Source organism: Schistocerca nitens, chromosome 10, assembly GCF_023898315.1.
Source record: "Schistocerca nitens isolate TAMUIC-IGC-003100 chromosome 10, iqSchNite1.1, whole genome shotgun sequence".
Classification (NCBI taxonomy): Eukaryota; Metazoa; Arthropoda; class Insecta; order Orthoptera; family Acrididae; genus Schistocerca; species Schistocerca nitens.
The window spans coordinates 77,806,253-77,824,857 of record NC_064623.1 but is presented as its reverse complement, the minus strand read 5'-3'; positions in this window follow the sequence as shown (position 1 = coordinate 77,824,857).

Sequence of the window (18,605 nt, the reverse complement as noted above, 5' to 3'; positions counted from 1 at the left end):
TCATCAGCGAATCATATCACTTATACCCTTTCACCATGAATTTTAATCCCACTCCTGAAACTTTCTTTTATTTCCATTATTGCTTCCTCGATGTACAGATTGAACAGTAGGCGCTAAAGACTACATCCTTGTCTGACACCCTTTTTAATACGAACACTTCGTTCTCGGTCTTCCACTCTTATTATTCCCTCTTGGCTGTTGTATGTATTGTATATGACCCCTATTTTTCTCAGAATTTCGAACATCTTGCACCATTTTACACTGTCGAAAGCTTTTCCAGGTCGACAAATCCTATAAACGTGTCTTGATTTTTCTTTAGTCTTGCTTCCATCGTTAACCGCTACGTCAAAATTGCCTCTCTCGTGCCTTTACCTTTCCTAAAGCCAAAGTGATCGTCATCTAGCGCATCCTCAGTTTTCTTTTCAATTCTTCTGTATATTATTCTTGTCAGCAATTTCGATGCACGGGCTGTTCAGCTGAGTCTGGCACTTGTCAGCTCTTGCCGTCTTCGGAATTGTGTGGATAATGTTTTTCCGAAAGTCAGATGGTATGTCGTCAGTCTCAATCATTCTATACAACAAAGTGAATAGTCGTTTTGTTGCCACTTCTCCCAACGATTTTAGAAATTCTGATGGAATTTTATCTATTCCTTCTGCCTTATTTGATCTTAAGCCCTTCAAAGCTCTTTTAAATTCTGCTTCTAATACCGGGTCCTCTGTCTCTTCTAAATCGACTCCTGTTTCTTCTTCTATCAGACAAATCTTCACCCTCATAGAGGCTTTCAATGTATTCTTTCCACCTATCTGCTCTCTCCTCTGCATTTAACAGTGGAATTATTTCTTCACATTTTTCATACAGCCGTTTTGTCTTAGCTTCCCTGCACTTCCTATTTATTTCATTCCTTGGCGACTTGTATATCTGTATTCCTGAGTCTCCTGGAACATTTTTGTACCTCCTTTCATCAATCAATTGAAGTATTTCTTCTGTTACCCATGGTTTCTTCGCAGTTACCTTCTTTGTACCTATGTTTTTCTTCCCAGCTTCTGTTATCGCCCTTTTTAGGGATGTCCATTCCTCTTCAACTGTACTGCCTACTGAGGTATTCGTTACTGCTGTATCTATAGTAGAGAAAATCAAGCGTATCTCGTCATTCCTTAGTACTCCCGTATCCCACTTCTTTGCGTATTGATTCTTCCTAACGTCTTAAACTTCAGCCTACTCTTCATCACTACTGTATTGTGATCTGAGTCTATACCTGCTCCTGGGTACGCCTTACAATCCAGTATCTGATTTTGGAATCTCTGTCTGACCATGATGTAATGTAAATCTTCCTGTATCACCAGGCCTTTTCCAAGTACACCTCCTCTTCTTGTGGTTCCTGAACAGAGCATTCGCTATTACTAGCTGAAGTTTATTACAGAACTCAATTAATCTTTCTCCTCTCTCATTCCTTGTCCCAATCCCATATTCTCCTGTAACCTTTTCTTCTACTCCTTCCCCTACAATTGCATCCGAGTCCTCCATGACTATTAGATTTTCATCTCCATTTACGTACTTGAGCCGTGTACGGCTCGTGTTCATGTCATCTTCTATTACGGTACTGCCGCCTCGCTTTCTTATTCCATTTACTGGCGTCACTAACTTCCTGCCTTACTTACCCGTGAGCGGCAGCAGCAGCGCGTATCGATAAGTGCACTTTCATACCATCTCTGGAGCGACCGATAGTATTTCCGGGTCGTCGTGTGTCTGGAAGTCAGTTCGAGAAGGACCAGGAGGGCGCTCGGGACGCAGTAGCAGTGCAGTCGGGGATGGAGCCCCAGTGAGGTCCGCACAGCCAGTACCAGCGGGGACGACCGTTTGGTCAGTCGCCTCATCGACGACGTGTATTTGGGTCGATTCCTTCATGTGCAGAGATGTCGGTTGTGTTCCCTCTGCATGGTTGGGTCCGAGCCAATGTCTCCGGGACGTCGACCACCCAAAGGAAGTCAGTCAATTGGAGACGGACCAGCAGTGCAGTCAGGACGCAGCAACAGTGAAGTCGGAGCGCCGGTGAGGCGCGGGCAGCCAGTGCTTGCTGACCGCTGGCGACACACATGAACTGTCTGACGGAGGGAGATTGTGAGCGGTTGGTCTTCTCATCGGCCGACGTAAATTTGGTCCTTTCACCGTTTCAGAGCCTGGGCAGTCGGTCGGTTGGCGTGGAGCAGCAAGGAAGTCTCTGTCGCGTGTACTCTGGACGGGGCCGCTGGCGGTGTGCACGCGCGGTTGGAGTGTGAGGTGCTGCTCGCAAGTGCTACGAAGTTCGTCGCCCACCGATCTTGGACATGAAAGTTGAGTCCTCACTTAACCTACCATCGAGCGTTAACTGTTTACATTTCTTCGTTTGATCCTAGTTGTCGCTTTTGGGACATTCCCGTGAGCAACAATGTCTGTGTATTCAAGTCGACTAAGATTCCAGCCGTCTTCCTGTGGAGTTTAACTTAATTTATTCCCTGTTGTTGAAGTTGACCAGCGGTATCTTCTGCCTTGTGTCCGTTGACGTTCCGGTTACCTGCCATGGTCGTTGACGTAGTTTTCGGCAGTGTATTTTTCTCGTTGTGTTGTTGCTGTTCAGCACAGCGTGTAGTTCGACAGCTTGGTGTTGCTGGTCGTTGTGGACGCCAATATTCTGTGTGTCGTTGTATTGAAATCTTGTGGTCGTTTTACTGGTTGCGTGGAATGGAACTAATTTTTTTTTGATTGGTCGGTCGGCTGCCTGTCGGTTGGGTTGCCTTCAGATTAAGAAGTCGTTGGACAGGCTTCCTGTCTCACCTAAATGGGTGTTAGTGTTACAATCCCAGGCCGACGCTTGGAAACTTCTGAGCGCCGTTGCTTGTGTGTTCCATAGTAATTTTCCTGTTTGGATTTTACTTATTTGGTTGATGTGTGGTTTTCAGCCGAGTTTTAATATCTATTAAATTAATGTTCTTGTCTTGCCCTTAAGGTATAAGATTGTTATGCTTTTGTGTAGGGCCTTCAGCCGAATTTGCATGAAATGTTTTAAGATAAGGCCTTCTGCCTTTGATTGAAACTCTTCTTATTGCTTAATATGTGGCCTCCAGCCAAGTTCCGTTAAAATTAAATTTCTAAGGCCTTCAGCCTGTATACTGTAGTTTGAAGATTTAGATAATATTTTTGAGTGGAACCCTTCAATTTCTTGCTTGGGCCTTGCAGCTTGGTTTTTGAGTGTGGACTTCAGCCGATCTAAAGTTAATCAAAGGAGGTCGATTGAAGTTTTGAGTGTTTTGCATCCTTGTTGTAATATTGTGTGTTAGTAAATAAAGTTTGTATGTTTAGTGCAACTGACAGCAACTTATTTCGGCCCCTTTCCACAACCCAATCCGCTCTGTCCTGCCAGCCCGGGCATTTCAGTACAGTATTACCCATTCAATATCCTCATACACTTCCTGTCTCTTCGTCTTCAGCTTGCGACGTCGGCATGTATACCAGAACTATTGTTGTCGGTGTGCTGTCGGTTCTGATAAGAATCCTATGACTGAACTGTTGACAGTAACACACTGTCTGCCCTACCTTCCTATTCATAACGAATCCAACTCCCGTTGTAACATTTTCTGCTGCTGTTGATAATACTCACCTGATCAGAAATCCTTGTCTTCTTCCACATCACTTCACTGACCCCTACTACATCTAAATTGAGCCTTTGCATTTCCCTTTTCAGATTTTCTAGTTTCCCTACCGCTTTCAAGCTTCTGACATTCCACGCCCAGACTTGTAGAATGTTATTATTTCGTAGATTATTCAATCTTTTTCTCATGGGAACCTCTCCCTTGGCAGGCCCCTCCTGGAGATCCGAGTGGGTGACTATTCCGGAATATTTTGCTACAGGAGAGATTATCATGACACTTTTTCAAATACAGGACACATATCCTGTGGTTGCACGTTACGTGTTTTTAATGTAGTGGTTTCCACTGCCTTCTGCATCCTCATGCCGTTGATCTTTGTTCATTCTTCCTCCTTCAGGGGCAGTTTCCCAACATTAGGATAAGAGAGTGCCCTGAACCTCTGTCCGCTCCTCCGCCCTCTTTGACAAGGCCGTTATCAGAAGGAGCGTGACTTCTTGTGCCGGAAGTCTTCGGCTGCCAATGCTGATTATTAATCAAAATTTAAGCAGCGGCGGGATTATTAATCAAAGATACTACGGCATTATCAAACTTGAGAAACCATTTCTCATTTTCGTTGCTCGAATGTCAAGCGTGCTCCAGCCATCTTGTTTTCTCAATACCGAGATTAAAGTACTAACATCTGTTGAGCCAAAGACCATACTGCAATACACTCAAATCGAACGACGATATCGATATCTCGATATAGCCTGACAAAGAGTGTATACATTTTTCTGGCGGACACAGAATACTTTTCAGTACTTGCTTGAGGGCTAGGTTATGTGAATGGGTTTGTGACCTGACCTGCATTGTAAAATATGCCAGGTAAAATGACCCATTTCACGATGGCCATGTATTCTGCCACCAAAAAATCGATGCTGTCATTTACACGCTCGCATGGCCATAGTCTCTACACCTGTACACGCAATATAGTTTTAAGTGAAATACTGACGGTGGTGACTGCACGCTTCGTTTTTACATCCATTGTAGCTATTAAAAGAATTCAGTAACACATGTACCTCCGAATGTTTCGGATAAATTACTTCCAAATAATGTATTTCTCTGAACTGTAAATTCTTGGAAATTGCGGCAAAGCGATGTATCAAGGACACATGTAAACAAATGATAATTACGCTAGGTGAGTACCTGGCGTTGCCTAGATAAGTATTTATTTCAGTCTTCTGTTAGCCCATCTCCACCTTCACCACCTTTCTGTCCTTGTCCTCGTCTTTCCTTTCTCTGTCCACCTCCTCCACCCCACACTCCTTGTCCATCTTCTCCTCTCTCTCTCTCTCTCTCTCTCTCTCTCTCTCTCTCTCTCCACTCCTCTTCCCTCTCTCTTTATCAATCTGGTACTCCCCCTCTGTCCATCTGTTCCTTCCCTTTGTCCATTTCCTCCTCTCCCCACTAATTCCATCTGCTCCTCCCCCTCTCTGCCTACCTTCCCCTCCCCTTCTATTCCTCTCCTGCTACCCCTCTCCCTGTTATTTTCGTCCACTTTCATTTCTCTGTCCATTTCCTCCTTTCCTCTTCCTTTGTCCTTTTCCCACTCTCCTCAGTCAGCCCATCCCCCTCCTACCTATCTGTGCACATATCTTCTTTTCCCCTCGCTGTTCGTCCATCTCCTCCGACACTTTATCACACTCAGTCGGAAGCAGGTATTCTTACGCTTACAGCATTTGTTTCCAAATTGTAACCAATGTGTTTACCAAACTCGGTTAAAATCGTTCCTGGGGTTTACGATGGGTCTGTCCGCGTACATACGTGTCAAATATATTTCACACGTCGTTGTCCACATATTTCACCAGCAGTTTCATTTCCACGCAGCTCAATATTTATGACGTCATACTTCTTAATCTATGTGCTGCACAACCACACAACTTTGCAGGTACATCTAGTGGTTTATGTGGTTACTGTCTGCGATGTGTGTTGTAAATTGATTTAAAGAATTGGTAAATTAAAATGTCATGCATGATGCTGTTGTTTTTCACGCATCTCAGAATGTGGTATGACATACCGGGTGATCAAAAAATCAGTATAAATTTGAGAACTTAATAACATACGGAATAATGTAGATAAAGAGGTAAAAATTGACACACATGCTTGGAATAACATGGGGTTTTATTAGAACAAAAGAAACGAAGTTCACAAAATGTCCGACAAATGGCGCTGGACAGCAAAACGTCAGTAACTGCTACCGTGACGGGGGAGAGGTACGCCGATATGTTACAGAATCGCATCATCCCCAGCCTTGCTGATAAACACCTGCTGGAACGTACGATGTTTATGCAGGATGGCGCTCCACCTCATATTGCTACACACGTGAAGGTTCTCTTGCGCGCGTCGTTTGGTGGTGATCGTTTGCTCAGCCGCCACTTTCACCATACTTGGCCTCCCAGGTCCCCAGACCTCAGTCCATAACATTATTGGCTTTGGGGATACCTGAAGTCGCAAGTGTATCGCATTTGACATACATCTCTAGGGATGGTGAAAGACAACATCCGACGCCAATGCCTCACCATAACTCTGGGCATGTTTTACAGTGCTGTTCACAACATTATTCCTCGACTACAGCTATTGTCGAGGAACGATGGTGGGCATATTGAGCATTTCCTCTAAAGAACACCATCTTTGCTTTGTCTTACTCTGTTATGCTAATTATTGCTGTTCTGATCAGATGAAGCGCCATCTGTCTGACATTTTTTAACTTTTGTATTTTTTGGTTCTAATAAAACCCCATGTCATTCCAAGCACGTGTGTCAATTTATACCACTCTATCTATATTATTCCATGATTTATTCAGTTTTCAAATTTATACTGACTTTTTGATCACCCAGTATTTCTCCAGCTACAGTCTGCGACATTTGTGTTGCGTCTTCGGCCTGGAATGTCACTAACTGGAGAAGAATGATGAGTCCCCCTTGTGACTGACCTCCGCTGAACGGCGAAGACGGGTCTGGAGAAGCGGCGGACTGTGGTGGGATTCCAGCTTGACTGACGCCCGCCATATGGCCCGACAACCACGAGTTATGATCTGGGGTGCCACTTCTTTTCATAGCAGGAGCGTTTCGGTTGTCATCCGCGACACCTTTACAGCACAGCGGTACATCGACGATACTGCATGCCCCGTTTTGTGCCCATGACAATCCCTCCTGGGCTAATATTTCAGCAAGATAATGCCCGCCCGCACACGGCGAGAGTTGCTACTGGTTGTCTTCATGCTTGCCAAACCCTACCTTGGCCAGCAGGGTCGCCGAATCTCTCCCCCAGTTGAGAACGTTTGGATAATTGCAGGCAGGGCCCTCCAATCACCTCGAGATTTTGACAACGTAACGCGCTAGTTGGACAGGATTTGGCACGATATCTCTCAGGAGGACATAAAACAACTCTATCAGTCAAACCTAAGCCAAATAACTGCGTGCGTAAGTCCCTAGTCCTCAGAACCAAAGGCATCGACGACAGGTAATATGATTTACCCATATCTCTATTGTAGACCTCTCCGATCTGAAATTTCCGATAAGCAATGACGTCACGGCTGTTAAAATTTTCTAGCCCTGCAACTTTATCGGCTTTAGGTCCACGTACGAGGGCTACGGTTACCCAGCCGCTACCATGCTGCAGTTAAGAACTCCATCACAGAAAACTGATGGACCATGCAGGACGACTTGTGCACCAACATGGTTCTCTATATTAAAAGTAATAATGTCTATTGCTTTATAGACTGTAAGGCGGGTATGCCTTCTCCTCCTATAATATCGTGGCATCATCCGTGTTAGCGGTCCAATGCTGTTGTTGCTCGAGCTTCAGTCTGCGTCAGTCTCCGTGCAGCCGCTCGAGCAACAACAGCATTGGACCGCTAACACGGATGATGCCACGATATTATAGGAGGAGAAGGCATACCCGCCTTACAGTCTATAAAGCAATAGACATTATTACTTTTAATATAGAGAACCATGTTGGTGCACAAGTCGTCCTGCATGGTCCATCAGTTTTCTGTGATGGAGTTCTTAACTGCAGCATGGTAACGGCTGGGTAACCATAGCCCTCGTTTTTTTTTAGTCATCAGTCTACTGACTGGTTTGATGCGGCCCGCCACGAATTCCTTTCCTTTGCTAACCTCTTCATCTCAGAGTAGCACTTGCAATCTACGTCCTCAATTATTTGCTTGACGTATTCCAATCTCTGTCTTCCTCTACAGTTTTTGCCCTCTACAGCTCCCTCTAGTACCATGGAAGTCATTCCCTCACCGTCTCTAATGACCTCATTGTCGACGGGACGTTAAACACGAATATCCTCCTCCTCCTCATTCCCTCATGTCTTAGCAGATGCCCTATCATCCTGTCCTCCTTATCAGTGTTTTCCACATATTCCTTTCCTCTCCGATTCTGCGTAGAACCTCCTAATTCCTTACCTTATCAGTCCACCTAATTTTCAACATTCGTCTATAGCACCACATCTCAAATGCTTCGATTCTCTTCTGTTCCAGTTTTCCCACTGTCCATGTTTCACTACCATACAATGCTGTACTCCAGACGTACATCCTCAGAAATTTCTTCCTCAAATTAAGGCCGGTATTTGATATTAGTAGACTTCTCTTGGCCAGAAATGCCTTTTTTGCCATAGCGAGTCTGCTTTTGATGTCCTCCTTGCTCCGTCCGTCATTGGTTATTTTACTGCCTAGGTAGCAGAATTCCTTAACTTCATTGACTTCGTGAGCATCAATCCTGATGTTAAGTTTCTCGCTGTTCTCATTTCTACTACTTCTCATTACCTTCGTCTTTCTCCGATTTACTCTCAAACCATACTGTGTACTCATTAGACTGTTCATTCCGTTCAGCAGATCATTTAATTCTTCTTCACTTTCACTCAGGATAGCAATGTCATCAGCGAATCGTATCATTGATATCCTTTCACCTTGTATTTTAATTCCACTCCTGAACCTTTCTTTTATTTCCATCATTGCTTCCTCGATGTACAGATTGAAGAGTAGGGGCGAAAGGCTACAGCCTTGTCTTACACCCTTCTTAATACGAGCACTTCGTTCTTGATCGTCCACTCTTATTATTCCCTCTTGGTTGTTGTACATATTGTATATGACCCGTCTCTCCCTATAGCTTACCCCTACTTTTTTGCAGAATCTCGAACGGTTTGCACCATTTTATAGTGTCGAACGCTTTTTCCAGGTCGACAAATCCTATGAAAGTGTCTTGATTTTTCTTTAGCCTTGCTTCCATTATTAGCCGTAACGTCAGAATTGCCTCTCTCGTCCCTTTACTTTTCCTAAAGCCAAACTGATCGTCACCTAGCGCATTCTCCATTTTCTTTTCCATTCTTCTGTATATTATTCTTGTAAGCAGCTTCGATGCATGAGCTGTTAAGCTGATTGTGCGATAATTCTCGCACTTGTCAGCTCTTGCCGTCTTCGGAATTATGTGGATGATGCTTTTCCGAAAGTCAGATGGTATGTCGCCAGACTCATATATTCTACACACCAACGTGAATAGTCGTTTTGTTGCCACTTCCCCCAATGATTTTAGAAATTCTGATGGACTGTTATCTATCCCTTCTGCCTTATTTGACCGTAAGTCCTCCAAAGCTCTTTTAAATTCCGATTCTAATACTGGATTCCCTATTTCTTCTAAATCGACTCCTGTTTCTTCTTCTATCACATCAGACAAATCTTCACCCTCATAGAGGCTTTCAATGTATTCTTTCCACCTATCTGCTCTCTCCTCTGCATTTAACAGTGGAATTCCCGTTGCACTCTTAATGTTAGCACCGTTGCTTTTAATGTCACCAAAGGTTGTTTTGACTTTCCTGTATGCTGAGTCTGTCCTTCCGACAATCATATCTTTTTCGATGTCTTCACATTTTTCCTGCAGCCATTTCGTCTTAGCTTCCCTGCACTTCCTATTTATTTCATTCCTCAGCGACTTGTATTTCTGTATTCCTGATTTTCCCGGAACATGTTTGTACTTCCTCCTATGTTTTCCTTCCCAACTTCTGTGATGGCCCTTTTTAGAGATGTCCATTCCTCTTCAGCTGTACTGCCTACTGCGCTATTCCTTATTGCTGTATCTATAGCGTTAGAGAACTTCAAACGTATCTCGTCATTCCTTAGTACTTCCGTATCCCACTTCTTTGCGTACGTGGACCTAAAGTCGATAAAGTTGCAGGACTAGAAAATTTTAACAGCCGTGACGTCATTGCTTATCGGACATTTCAGATTGGAGAGGTCTACAGTAGAGATATGGGTAAATCATATTACCTGTCGTCGATGCCTTTGGTTCTGAGCACTCGGAATCATCGTGAAATAAATGAATCTGAATCTGTGTCAGTGTGTGTTAAAGCTATGGATAATTGATAAAAAAAATTAATGTCATCGGTGACCTCACCCATTATTACAGAAATTAAATAAAGTTATTGGCGTATTGACTTGCTCAATTTGTGAAGCTCTCTCTCTTAAAATAAATCATACATTTTTTTCTGAAATTATAATCATTTGTTTGTTGTACATGTGCATCACATCCACCCGTTTCCGTCTCATTCGGTTAATTCCTTCATGGTGTGTCTTTTTTTTCTTAGAGTGTATTAAACCGTAGCAGAGATCTCTAGCAGTCATCACTGAACGCCAAACTTAAATTATCACCTATTTTATAGTTTTTTAATTATGTAAATGTTCCAGATCATCATATTTTCTGCACTTACAGATAACATGAAACGCAGCATCGCAATCTTTACACATTACTGAAGACTCTTACTGTAACATAAAAAGAGAGGGAACAGAAAAAAAGAGTGTAGGTACGATAGAGGCATAACAGCGTTAATGCAGTATTTAGTACGGTTATTTGATACCTATACTCCTGTTTCCTCCTCCTTTTTTTCCGTACTGTAGGAGTCCTCCAAGTATTTCCATTTTTATTCATTAAACTGGAGACAAGTTTCTTAAAGTGTCACATATGTTCAGTAATTTTGAACTGGCATTTTTAGATATATTAACAAGAACGAAAATATACGATGCACAACGTCCTGCCAGTATGTTTATAACATTTCTTTTTACCTATTATTGTGAAATGCATCATTCGTGCTGAAATGTACCATATTAATGTGTCCTTTAAATCTGAACTTTTATTAATTTTTTATTTAATAATGTGTGGAGAAATAGTCTTACACCGTTTTAATGTACTCATCTATGACTTACGCACATGTCACGTGACTATACGAAACATCTTTCCCCGCCACGTTCTTCTTTTTTATGTTAATTTCACACAACGTCTCAAATTGCACCAGGTATGTGTGAGTTCATAATATTTTGTTGTTATTTCTAATATCCATCAGATAAGTGTTAATAACACTACACTTCTATAAAATAGTTACTGTTACTGCCTTTTTGTTCCTACCTAGACCTGAAGACGATCTGCAGCGCAGATTGGAGCCAGTTGTCGGTAAATAAAAAAAAAATGATCAATATGGCGTTTGTTTATTTATTACAACAAAAGGCTTTCGGTCACTAAGACATGGAGTCAATTATGAATGACTACAGAATGTTACTTGGGATATTTGGTTCACCTTCCATCCATTGTAAGGTAGATTAAGCAAAGTCCATCCTAACACCACATTCCTCTGGTAACAATGCTTGGGCAAAGTGGGGTAACGACGGTTTCCAATCGATCTCCTTCAATTTTCCGTTCAACCGAACCATCCGATAGACGTGTTTCCCGGTGATATTGACTCAGCAATTTGTTGTCACTTTGCGCAAACGCCGCAGCACTGTTAGCTTTAGCCTCTGTCTTTGGGGACCCAGTGAGGGGACGTCCATCAGTTACGTGAGAAAAATGGTGATTTTGGGGGGGGGGGCGGTCCGGCAAAATGTCATCAAATTTAATGTTAAGGGGGGGGGGGATGAAAATCTCACGTCAGCTTATTAATTCAGAGAATATTCATTATTATGACGGGTAATACTTTGTTGTGTAAAATTAATCCCGAGCGTAGACAACAGTGCCAACCAAGTAGCATGATCTCTCTGAACTGCACTGAATGCTTTGCACGTGCGGATGGCCGCGACTCCCCGATTTGAAAGAAGTGACTCACAAGTGCCAGATTTCATTCGGGGAGTTACCTGCCACGCAGGCCGAAATCACAGCGGCTCAGTCGTGATAATGTGCAACACAAATAAATCAGATCTTATTGTGTTCAATACGATTTTTTGTCAAAATTTTACAGTGCTTATGTTAAGCGGCATGCTGATATGTCGAAACACACATGCGAGCGAGAAGGAAGCTAAGCTGAAGGTCGCTTACGAGAACGATATTTGTGACTATATAACTCAAGGAACCGACCAACAACGTAATCGTAAAGTTCAAAGGAAGGTACAAACAATGTCGTCTTTCATCTGAAAAGTAAGTAAAGGTTCAATAATATGTAATGCATAAAGTATATCAATAAAAGGTCAATTTTTAGGGATCCCTCAAAACAGTTAATACTTTCATGGAACCTCCTTCTCTGTCGGTCTGTCCGTCTGAATACTATCCCGGTTTTAAAGTAAAACATTTTTACTGATGTGTTAAAAAACACTGTTTTTTATCCTTTCCAAATAAGACACGTCTCATTAAAGTATTTTTATGATGTTTAAAATAAATTTTTACCTAAGAGAGGGGGGGGGGAGGCAGAGATCCAAATTGAAAAAAAAAAAACCTCACGTAATTAATGGATGTCGCCTAACCTACTGGTGAATATTATAAGGCGTACATGAGAATTCGCATGCATTCTCTTTATTGTTTTGATATTCAGAGTTGCATGTCTCTCTTTCTCACGTTTCTGTCATCTCTCTACCACTGTAGGCGATTGCCATGTTTCCATTCTAGCTGCAAGCCATCTTTCATATGTTTGATTTACTTACATGTCGATTACTGGCACGCACTTTTGCTTTCGTTCAGAAACACACTGATTGGTTTCTGCCTTTCTCTGCTACATCGGCTACACTTACGTGTTCGCCTGTGGCCAGTGAACAGTGAGGATATGGTTGTATTACTTGGGGAGCCTAGTTATGAAATGAGGAGATGGCAGTTGGAGAGTAACAGTTGGTTGGAGTGTAGCAGTCAGCTGGAGTGTAGCAGTCAGTTGGACTGTAGCAGTCAGTTGGCGAGTAGCAGTCAGTTGGATTGTAGCAGTCAGCTGGAGTGCAGCAGTCAGTTGGATTGTAGCAGTCAACTGCAGAGTGTTTGATGTTGTGGTTGCGAGCAGCCAGACAGTGCCAGCCGGGAAGTGGTTGGTGTAAGTTGTGTCTGATGGTCACATAGTTGTCTGATGTTTTCCCTTTTGGCACTGCTGTGGTTAGGAGGCGTAATATTGGTATGATGTGGTAATGAGCGTCACTTCAATGGGTAGAGAGAGAGAGAGAGAGAGAGAGAGAGAGAGAGAGAGAGAGAGCTATGCATGAGAGCAATAATAACTTTGTATGGAGGACATGAAACAACTATATAGCTTCTCTTTGTTTGACTGCACAGTCTTACTTGACTTTGAGTGTTAGTATCGGAGAAATGTCGTTTCTTATGTCTCCTTGACGAATGAAATGATGTGGTGAGAGTCAGTTTACGGTATGTGTATACATTAGTATGTTAACATTAACTGCTACTCATGCAACTACTGTAAATCGGACATACTTTGACCGATTTTTAGATATAAATGTGATTATTCTGTCTGTTTTTTTTTACTTCTGTTATATTTATGTTTATGAACATAGGGGCTTATATGAAAGGATTACATACTAAGGCTAAGATCAAAGTGTGGCGGATCTTGCGCTGTTTATCAACTAAACTGAACTCGTGATTGGGTGCAGTAAGTTGGTACTACGTTCACCAAATAGATCTTGCAGTTTTCATACGATTCTCAAACGTGTTTTAAAGAATCGATTTTTGTATGACTTTACTGAGAGCAGCGGGTATTTGTACATTACTCAGTTGGACTGCTTCAGGCTTTTTTTAAATTTTGAAGTTCAATAATAATCATGAAATTAGTGCAGATCTCCTACTTTATTTCAAATTCACACCTTTCGTAAATTTAATTAATTGAAACATTAATTTCGCCAGGTAAGAGAAGAGAGCAATCGTGAGGCGTGACCCAGTTCCTACGTGGAAGTGCTTAAACTAAATATTCTTGTACCTAATCTAGATCAGATTTTTCGCAATCAAAAATCGTTTCTGCTCGAAGTCAGTGCTCACTAAGAAAAAGTTTTTGGATTAATAAATTATTTTCAGGTGAGATAAGGAACGTCATTTCGCAAGCTTCGAGACTGCTGCTACATGCATTTTATTGACCTGTTTTGGGGTGTCGTGAGGCCATTTCAGCGAAATATAACAACTTTATACATGAAAGCATACAATTTGAGTGTTCAAGTAATTTAAGTTCCCTAATGCGTCTGATTATTCTAACACCAAAATCAACAATTATATTTAGAACAAATGTTGCTTAACTCGGGCATTTCAAAAAATCTGCATTATAGATTTTCTGAAATGCTGGAATTCAGCAACATTTGTTCTAAATACAATTGCGGATTTTGGTGTTAGAATAATCAGACGGATTAGGGAACTTAAATTACTTGTACACTCTATGGAAAATGGTTTTAACTCAGCGTATTTTTTTCTTTGCTACTTTCCAAATCATTTTGTTAGCCGGACATAAGACGCTACTATTGTTTTAATTAGTTATGTGAGATATTGTTCGAACTGTTTTTCTATGTAAGTGAACGTTTTACACCTGTTTTATTGGAATATATTCAGGCAGTCTTTTAAGCATACATCGTATGTATCTGTTGTATGAATGATTGATTTCATTTACTAGTAGTGTTAAATATCGTGTCGCCTCACATTAGTCACACACTTTATGTAGCTGTTAGTTTAATCAGTAACAATGTAATGTAATGGAGTTATCACTTAGTACGTTAATTTCCATCAGATGTGCCTTGAAACATTGATACGATATTCGTGATGTATCTAAATCTCTATATATTGCCATCTTACTTTGTGTAGGTTCACAACGTTACTATTTACGGTAAGCTTTTGGAACCTATATGTATTGTGTTTCACATTGTGTCAAGCAGGAGACGTCCCATACTTCAAGCTTGCTTTTTTGCTGCCTCATTTAGCTGAAGTACGGTCTGTCCTTGAAAGGTCACTCTTGGGCGGCAGCAGTGTACGTGATGAATGTGGCTGTAAGGTGTTTCACACAGACGTGTACGTATGTACGTCACTCGTTAGTTTTAAGCATTTTGTTTCCGTCAACGCAGCTGTTCGTGTAACATGCGTAAGTTGCTGTTGGATGCAACCCACAGACTGCTAAAGTGTTACAACTGTCACATTTACGCATTGTAACATATGGCACACAAAATAGATAATCGTAAGATACCAGTCACTGGAAACATACAGCAACTATCGATGTGTGCAGACCTCTGGATCATCATTGATTCAACTGGCAAACGGTGGTCACCAGTGCAGTCGGCAGGGTGTACATAGAATGCCTCTGTTCGTAGCGTTAATGCTGACTTTGCGCTGGTTGCCTCATTTTATGATTAATGATGTAATTTATATCGATATGTGGCAACGGTTAACTTCGTATAAATGCGAAACAGCTTTGCTTTTATTGTTTTGTTCATAGTTGGTTGCATCAAATGGTTCAAATGGCTCTGAGCACTATGGGACTTAACATCTAAGGTCATCAATCCCCTAGAACTTAGAACTACTTAAACCTAACTAACCTAAGGATATCACACACATCCATGCCCGAGACAGGATTCGAACCTGTGACCGTAGCGGTCGCGCGGTTCCAGACTGAAGAGCCTAGAACCACTCGGCCACACCGGCCGGCTGTTGGTTGCATCATTCTGTCTGCTGTACTTCTGTTCCAGAGAAGAATTCATGGATTTTATTCTCTGACCCCAATGATTTTAAAAAAATGGCTCTGAGCACTATGCGACTTAACTTCTGAGGTCATCAGTCCCCTAGAACTTAGAACTAATTAAACCTAACTAACCTAAGGACATCACACACATCCATGCCCGAGGCAGGATTCGAACCTGCGACCGTAGCAGTCCCGCGGTTCCGGACTGAGCGCCTAGAACCGCTAGACCACCGCGGCCGGCCCAATGATTTTATATCGTGTAGTATGATGTAAAAGCTTTTATGTGTGATAACTTATTACGTGAGTTATTTTCGTTAATATATACATCATTTAACCGGACTATGACAGCTTAATCTCGTAATGTGCGTTCTATGCCCTTGAAATTGGTATACAGGAATATGGTGATTGACCGTAAACCGAAACTAGTTGTTTAATAAAGAAATTTTATCAACAGCTCTTGGTGGTAAATCGTGACGTTCTCCAAATAGCCAGAAGGTTGTCCCACTTTGCATACTAGTTAGTTTTAAGTAGTTCTAAGCTCAAGGGGACTGACGACTTCAGATGTTAAGTCCCATAGTGCTCAGAGCCCTTTGAACCATTTCGGCGAGAAATTTCCAAATTATTTATTTGTTTTCACTGCGATGCTCCGTTCACCTCGGTCTGCGTCACAGCTTCTTCCTCGCTGGCGTAGCTGAGAACGCAGCGCAACGTCCGCCCGTGATCCGGCGTCCGAGTCTGAAGCCGTCGCCTCGGAAGTCTCCGGCGCATGTTGGGAGCCGAGACGATTGCCCGCGGTAGCGAGCCGAAGAGTGGCCCACCGCTGGCTGGCTGCGGACCCCATGTCGGTCTCAGAGGGTCGAACCAACGACCTGCCGTGGACTGGGACACTGTCGCCCCATCTGTTGCTGCATGGCTGCATGTAGCCCGGCCCTGTGACACGCCCCACCGTTCAGGAGAGCTGCCACACTTGAATGACTATCGTTAGGAAACAACACCTAATTATACTTGACTGCGCGCCTCTGTTTCGCTAACGCACTGCTTCACGTCACGTACGCATAACACTTAGGTTGGCCAGTGGCCCCCTTCTGCCTGTGAATTGAACCATGGAAACTGCTGTGTGCGCCCTCTCCGGCAGTTCTACACCCATGTGGCCTCTATTTGCCTTCGCAACTGCTTGTATGCATAACTTGCCGTAATCCGGCCCGCACCTGGTTGTAACTCGTCCCCGAATATCGCACATAACTAACTTTCCCTATCCTAAACGGTGGTGCCGCTACAATTTGTTGTGTGGAAACAGTCACAATTTGAAAATGTTAGTAGAATTCACGAACACAACGCTAGGAAGGAGAATAGCCCTATTACCCACAAGTTAACCATACGCTTATGCAGAAAGGAGCAAAATACAACCATAAAAATATTCGGGCATCTCCCTTGTGATTTAAAGGTGCCAGCAGACAGTGACCACAGTTTTAAAACCGAACTGAATTTTTTTGTGGTTGCCACATAATTTCTGAACAGCTGTACAGGATGTCAAGAAATTACTCCGACAAACTGTAACGTAGCAAATTATTACGATTTGTCACCTTGCATTGAAAACATAGCTTACAGTGGAGCTGGGAGGAGAGGAGATGTTTGGTTCTGACGCTGGCTACTGGGCCGGGCGAGCCGTGTACTTGCCTAACGCTGCGTGCAGTACGTAACACATTCTATAAATCTGGAGAAGTACTATTAAATGTTAATCGATACTTAGTGTACCAGATTCTATGGAAAATAGAAGCGTAATGTTAAAATTTAAGCTTCAATACTTTTGGCGATATAAATTTACACATAACCGTGCTGACATTGTGAAACCGAGTTAGGGACCGTATTGTATTCATCTGTCGTATCAGTTAAAACTACATCCAAGGTGATAGGCTCATATACTCTAATTTTCTGGATTTTTTTTTAGTTTCTTTGCCACAGTGTCTCACGTAATTAAAAGTACATAGTAAAATAATTATTTCATTTGGTTGTATGAGTGTTTTGTAGAGACTGAGAGTGTGAACGGAGGACATACGTAAAGTGAGAACGTGATATTTTCTTAAAACTATGTAAATGTAGCCTTGAGAAAGTTATTGTGTAATAGGGGAATTTGTGACGTACGTCCTAGTAAACTTGATTTTGCTAAAGGCAACCAGAAGGGGCATTGAGTATTAAATTTATTAGCAATTTATTTTGTGGAAAGGAATCCTGTTCTGTTTTTATTAAATTTTATCGAGTTTCGGAATTACGAGATTTCTAGGCTACATTAGGTGTGGTAATCTGCTTGGCTGACATTAGAACTACCGCGAGTATAGAGGTGCTCGAGATGATCTGATGGGCTGATTAATATATTAATATACCAATAGAAATCCAGCATTTTTCTGCGCGTTTGAGTAGGGCTTGGTGCCTTAGATCTATGATTCGATATAGTCGCTCGGGAGCCGTCTTCTGGTAAACTCCTATGTTGAATAGCACTGAAAAATGTGTACCAAAATGAAGAAATCCGCGCATTTGATCGATTATCGTGTAGTTGATGAAAAGCGACTATAGTGTTGAGTATTTTGAGAAAGGTTGAGCGTTGCGAGTGATTTGTTTTAGGACATTTCTCGTGTGAATATATTGCACAAACAGTGCCCGTACTCTTACGGGAATCGGCAAAAAGCCGCGAGTAATGAGTATAATTGCCAGGGGCACTGTGAACATAGTGCGGGACAATAAGTTGGGAATGTGAGTCTCACGGGAGGCGTGCCACAGATAAATCCCTGCAGTCGCACCATCCTCTGTGTCCTCAGTGGCTCAGATGGATAGAGCGTCTGCCATGTAAGCAGGAGATCCCGGGTTCGAGTCCCGGTCAGGGCACACATTTTCAACTGTCCCCGTTATATCAACGTTTGTATGCAGCTAGGGGTGTTCATTTCATTGTAATTTCGTATATAAACTCCGGTGGCGCGTTTCGTGCAAATTACGAGACGTTATAGGGAGCACTTCTGTACAAGAAGACTACCGAACGACTGACTGTGTTCTTTCGCA